This window comes from Microtus oregoni, unplaced genomic scaffold (assembly GCF_018167655.1).
Source record: "Microtus oregoni isolate MIOR12 unplaced genomic scaffold, Mior012 000022F_ref0000154, whole genome shotgun sequence".
Lineage (NCBI taxonomy): Eukaryota > Metazoa > Chordata > Mammalia > Rodentia > Cricetidae > Microtus > Microtus oregoni.
The window spans coordinates 9,195,523-9,201,823 of NW_024543081.1; positions in this window are offsets into that span (position 1 = coordinate 9,195,523).

A 6,301-nucleotide genomic window follows, 5' to 3' on the forward strand; every position below is an offset into this window, starting at 1 on the left:
GATGACTCAGTGGTTAAGAACACTGGCTGCTCTTCCAGAGGACCTGGGTTCAATTCCTAGAATCTACTTGGCAGCTCACAGCTGTCTGCAACTCCAGATCCAGGGGATCTGACACCCTCATACAAACATACATGCAGGCAAAAACACCCATGAACGTGAAATAAAAATAAACAAATTTAAAAAGAAAGAACAACAAAGAATGAAGAGGGCCAAAGAGGTGAAAATAAATACTAAATAAATGAATAAATAGGTGGAGAGCTGGCTCTGTGGTTAAGAGTGCTGGTTGTTCTTCTAGAGGACTGAGTTCTAGACTCTCAGCACCTGAGCAAGGTAGATCACAACAGACTGTGATTCCAGCTCTGGGGAATCTGGCACCCTCTTCTGGCCTCTGTAGGCTCTGTCTTCATAGGCACATACCCACACAGGAGCACCCATAGTTGAAAATAAAGTAAACCTTAAAAATAAATAAAACGAGAAGAAGAAAACCCTGTCTACCTGGAATTTCACACCCAGAGACCTTTCTCTTTAAAGTGACCTGAAGGTACAGACTCCCTAACAGCCTGCTGGCACTGTGGTAAAGGCCAAAGGGAGTAGCTCTGCTTTGGGCTGAGTTTGTCCTGGAATCTCATAAGCTGGAAACTTAATCCCCCATGCAGGTTTTGGAATAGAGACCTAATAAAGTGTTAGGTCATTGGAGCTCAACTCCATGAGCAGACGCACGACCATTATAAAAGCGCTTGAGGCTGCCTCCCCAACGTCTGTTGCTCCCTTTATCCACCTGCCTTCCACCATGGAATGATGTAAGAAGACCCACCGGTGGGGTCCCTTCCACCCTGGATTCCCCAGCCTCCAGAACTGTAAGAAACAAACCTTCGTTCTTCATGAATCATCCAACCACAAGTATTCTGTGAGAGCAACAGAAAATGAATACGCACCATCACACTTAGCATTTTTATACAGGTTCTGGGGACCAAACTCGGGTCCTTGCACTTACAAAGCACATACTTAGTTGGACGGTGGTGGTGCACACTTTTAATACTAGCACTTGGGAGGCAGAGGCAGGTAGATCTCTGTGAGTCTGAGGACAGCCTGGTCTACAGAGCTAGTTCCAGGACAGGCTCCAAAGTTACACAGAAAAACCTCTTCTCAAAACAAAACAAAACAAAACAAACAAAAACAAAACCAAAACAGCACATACTTTAGTAACTGTGCTATCCTCCCATTTCCTAGTTAGGGAACATGACATGAAATAGGCTCAGGTAATGGGGTGGGGGTTATAAATCCCATGGCAAGTGTTCTTACAGGAGACCCAGGAAGAAGGTTCGGAGAAAGAATTAGAGGGTGAGGTGGGGTGGCACATACCTTTAATCTCAGCACTGAAGAGGGACAGAACCAGGCAGATCTCTGTAAGACCAAGGCCAGCCTGGTATATATAGTGAGTTCCAAGTCAGCCAGGACTAAATAGTGAGACGCTGTCTCAGAAAGAAAGAAAGAAAGAAAGAAAGAAAGAAAGAAAGGAAGGGAGGAAGGAAGGGAGGGAGGAAGGGGAAACAAGAAAGACAGAAATCAGACAAACGGGAAAAAATAAGGAAAGGAAGGAAAGTATAAGAAACAAGTGGCTTGAGGCAACTGTGGGGGTAATGTGGCCACAAGCCTAAACAAAAAAGACAAGGGACAGATGCCCTCCTTGAGCACAGCCCTATGGGCCTTAATTCCAGGCTTGCAGTGTTTAGAACTGTGAGAGCCCAGCAGCCATAGGAAAGCAGTAAGGATTTACCTTAGAGATGCCAAAGAAAAAGGAAGCCAAGAGACTGGGGAATCCAGTGATTGAACCAAGGATAGGAATAAAGCAGACTGTGAAACTGTCCCCAGTCCAAAAGAAGAGCAGATATGGACATAACACAGCAGGAACCAGTAAGGCACATGGCAGAGTGCCAGGCACTGTTAGTGCTGCAGAGATGGGACACAGAAAAGTAGCCACCCCAAGACTGGTACGGGGACTCGGGATGAAGACATGGTGATACAGCATCTCAGCCTGCAGACCCAGGTGCGGGTGGGCACAGAAATGGTCGGAGAGCAGTGTGAACACACTTGGTGCCACAGAAGTCAGGCATGAAAATGATGACATGGTAAAGGGCACGTCACACTCAATTTGCTGAAATAAAGAACTGTGAGCGAGGTTCCCAGAGATGGTTCAGTGGTTAAGAACATGCACTGCTCTTGCAAAGGACCTGAATTTGATTCCCAACACACACATCAGGTAGCTCACAACTGCCTCTAACTCCACCTCCAGGGGATCTAACCTCCTTTTCTGGACCTTGTGGACACCTACGTTCATGCACATACACAGACTTAAAAATATAAATAAATCTTTTTGTTGTGGGATAATCTTTTTGTACACTATGAAGTGTCTCTGCCAAGGCACCTTATGATTGGTTGAATAAATAGCTAAATGACCAATAGCTAGGCTAGAAAGGATAGGCAAGACTTCCAGGCAGAGATAGAAACTCTAGGAAAAAATAAAATAAAATCTTTAAAGAAAGAGTAAAATAATATAAAAAGAATAAGCCACATAAGAATGGGAAATACAGGGGCTGGAGAGATGGCTCAGTGATTAAGAGCATTGCCTGCTCTTCCAAAGGTCCTGAGTTCAATTCCCAGCAACCACATGGTGGCTCACAACCATCTGTAATGAGATCTGGTGCCCTCTTCTGGCCTGCGGACGTACACACAGACAGAATATTGTATACATAATAAATAAATAAATATTAAAAAAAAAAAGAATGGGAAATACAGCCGGGCGGTGGTGGCGCACGCCTTTAATCCCAGCACTCCGGAGGCAGAGGCAGGCGGATCTCTGTGAGTTCGAGACCAGCCTGGTCTACAAGAGCTAGTTCCAGGACAGGTTCCAAAACCACAGAGAAACCCTGTCTCGAAAAACCAAAAAAAAAAAAAAAAAAAAAAAAAGGAAATACACAGGGCATCTGGATCCTATATAGTGCTTTATTAACTTCAAATTCTTAAATGCTAATAAGCAAAAAACAAATGCTGATGAGAGATATTGAACAGTAGAAAAAAACTACTAAACTAAACCAGCCTATATTGTTTAAGGATATCTTAACTTCAGAATGAAAGTCAGTAAATATGTTGCAGTGGAGAAGAGTTTATGCCTTTGGTTCCACAGAAAACGAAAGCTATAGATTTCTTCAAAATTACTAAAGACCAGATTTAGTCAGGGAGACCTCCTGAAAATCTTGGCTGAAGACATGAAGGAAGAAACCAAGGAAAACTGCAAGACAGGTGGACAGGTGACATATGCTGATCCCTCCACATGGAACAGCTCTGGGACTGAATGAGACGTGATAAAGTTTGCTGGCTACTTATTATTATATGTTATCCTTTAATGACATGAATGGATATTTATATTACATTTTAGTTATAAAATCCAAAAGGAATTATAAAGTTAACAGATGCCCTTTACCTGCTCAAATGTAGAACAAAAAATCATCTTTAGCTGACTTGTGCACATTGCACATTCCATACCTGTGTTAATGCAGATAAGTCTGCTACTTTTAAAAGTTTTTGGGATTTGAGTATGTTGTCTCTTTATTTTCATTAAATTCAAGGAAGACTTTAATTTCTTTCTTAATTTCTTCCTTGACCCAGGTGTGGTTCAGTAGTTGACTGTTCAGTTTCCATGAGTTTGTCAGCTTTCTGTGGGTAGCATTGTTGTTGCCTTCTAACTTTAATCTGTGGTGATCAGATAAGACACAGGTGGACACTGATATTTTTTTGTATCTGTGGAGGTTTCCTTTGTTTCCGAGTATGTGGTCAATTTTCGAGAAGGTTCCATGAGCTGCAGAGAAGAAGGTATATTCTTTCCTATTTAGGTGGAATGTTCTATAGATGTCTGTTAAGTCCATTTGCTTCATTACCTCCAATAATTCTCTTAATTCTCTATTAGGTTTCTGTCTGATTGACTTGTCCCTTGGAGAGAGAGGTGTGTTGAAGTCTCCTACTACTAGTGTGTGTGGTTTGATGTCTGCCTTGAGTTCTAGTAAAATTTTTTTTACATACGTGGGTGCTTTTATATTAGGGCCGTAGATATTCAGGATTGAGACGTCATCCTGATGAATTGTTCCTGTTATGAGTATAAAGTGTCCATCTCGATCTCTTCTGGTTGATTTTAGTTTGAAGTCAGTTTTGTTAGAAATTAGTATGGCCACACCTGCTTTTTTCTTAGGATATTGAAGAACCTCCATATGGAGTTTGCTTTCAGTGCGGCAAGCCTAGCCATCTGGGAAGAAACTGCCCTTGCTTTGACTACTGACAGTATGCTGTCCAAATTGGACAAGCAGGACAAAAAAAAATGATGACTGATAAACTTGCCAAGATAAGGTAGGACAAGCCTTCAAAATACCTGCTTCCCAGAAAAGTCTATCAAATATTTTAGGCCTGTAGGCTGAAAATGGGTGCACCACCATTGTAAAGGAACCTTGGGTGACTGGTCAGGCAGCCAGCTGTCTCTTTCATTGCTATAATTTTGGAAGTTGTTTGCTCTGAACTTCTTGATAACTTAGGTAACCTTGGTTCTCTAGTGGGAGCTGAAGACTAGATAGGTTTACCATTTTCATTGTTACCAAATTTAAAAAAAAAACTCACAAAAGAGATTGTAAAGTTTTTAAAGGTTGAGAGACATAAAAGCTTAAGTTGCTTATCTAAGAAAATGTTTTAAGGTCTATAAGGTTATTTTTTGGTTGGTAATACAAGTTATGATAAAAATCAGTTTAGTATAAAACTATGAATTCACTACAATAGGATAGATAGAGTATTTTCTCTGAATTTTCCAAATACAAAGGGACTAAACATTGTGAATGTAATTCTTACCTGATAATTATTCTTATTGTATATAGTTTTACTGTGTTAGAGTTTAAAAACGTTTTCCTTTTATTTAGATAAGAAGGGGGATATGTTGTGGGATAATCTTTTTGCACACTGTGAAGCTTGTCTATGTCAACATACCTTCTGATTGGTTTAATAAGGAGCTGAATGGCCAGTAGTTTGGCAGGAGAGGATAGGCGAGGCTTCCCAGAAGAACGAGAACTCCGGGAAGAAGAGAGGTGGGATTCACCAGCCAGACATGGAGGAAGTGGGATACACATACTGAGAAGAGGTAATGAGACACACGGCAGGACATACATGAATATAAATGGGCCAATTTAAGTTTTAAGAGCTAGTTTGGCCTGACCTAAGGCCAAGCTTTCATACTTAATAAGAAGTCTCCATGTCATTATTACAGAGCTGGCGGTACAAAGAAAGACCTGCTACATCTTTTACAAATGAAAATAGACTAGACACTGTAATCAAAAGGCAAGGATTTTAGATCCAGGCATGATGGCTTACACCTGTACTTCCAGCACTTAGAGGTGGAGTAGGGAGGATCAGCAAGGCAAGATCATCCTGGGCTCCATAGCAAGACCAGAGGCCAGTCCGGGCTACGTGGGATCTATGATGGCTATTCTTGGTTTTGACAACTTGACTATATCTCAAATTAAATAAAACCGAAATGACTGGGCACACCTGTGAGGAAGGGAGTTTTTCTTTTCTTTTTTGGGGAGTGGGGTGGAGTGGTGTATTTTGAGACAGGGTTTCTCTGTATAGCCTTAGCTATCCTGGAATTTGCTCTGTAGATCAGGCTGGCCTCAAACTCAGATATCCACCAGTCTCTGGCTCCAAAGTGCTGGAATTAAAGGCATATGGCACCACCACCTGACTTTTTTTCGTCTTCATTTTTAAAGATCATTCTCTATTTTTATATCATTTTAATACTAATAATTTATTTATTTTTATGTTATGTGCATTTGCATGTTGCCTGCATGTAGGTCTGTGTGAGGATATCAGATCCTCTGGAACTGAAGTTATAGGCAGTTGTGAGTTGCCAAGTGGGTATTGGGAATTGAACCTGGGTCCTCTGGAAGAGCAGCCAGTATTTCTAAACAACAGAATCACATCTCCAGCCTGAAGTGGCAAAACTCACTTCTAATCCGAATCTTTGAGGTGAAAAGATACATCTTTAATCCAGATTTTTTGAGGTTGAAAATCTACCTTTAATCTGGGCCACACCTCCTAGAAGCAGCCTATAAACAGAATATGGAGGAAAGAAGCGTTTGCTCTTTGCCTGCTTGCTCTCACTCTCTCTGGTAGGTCCATTCCTTCACTGGCATTAGAGCCTACTTCTTCGGGATTCCAGCACATACTGAAGACCATCTGAGACATCCCGCCTCGTAGACTGAACAGCATT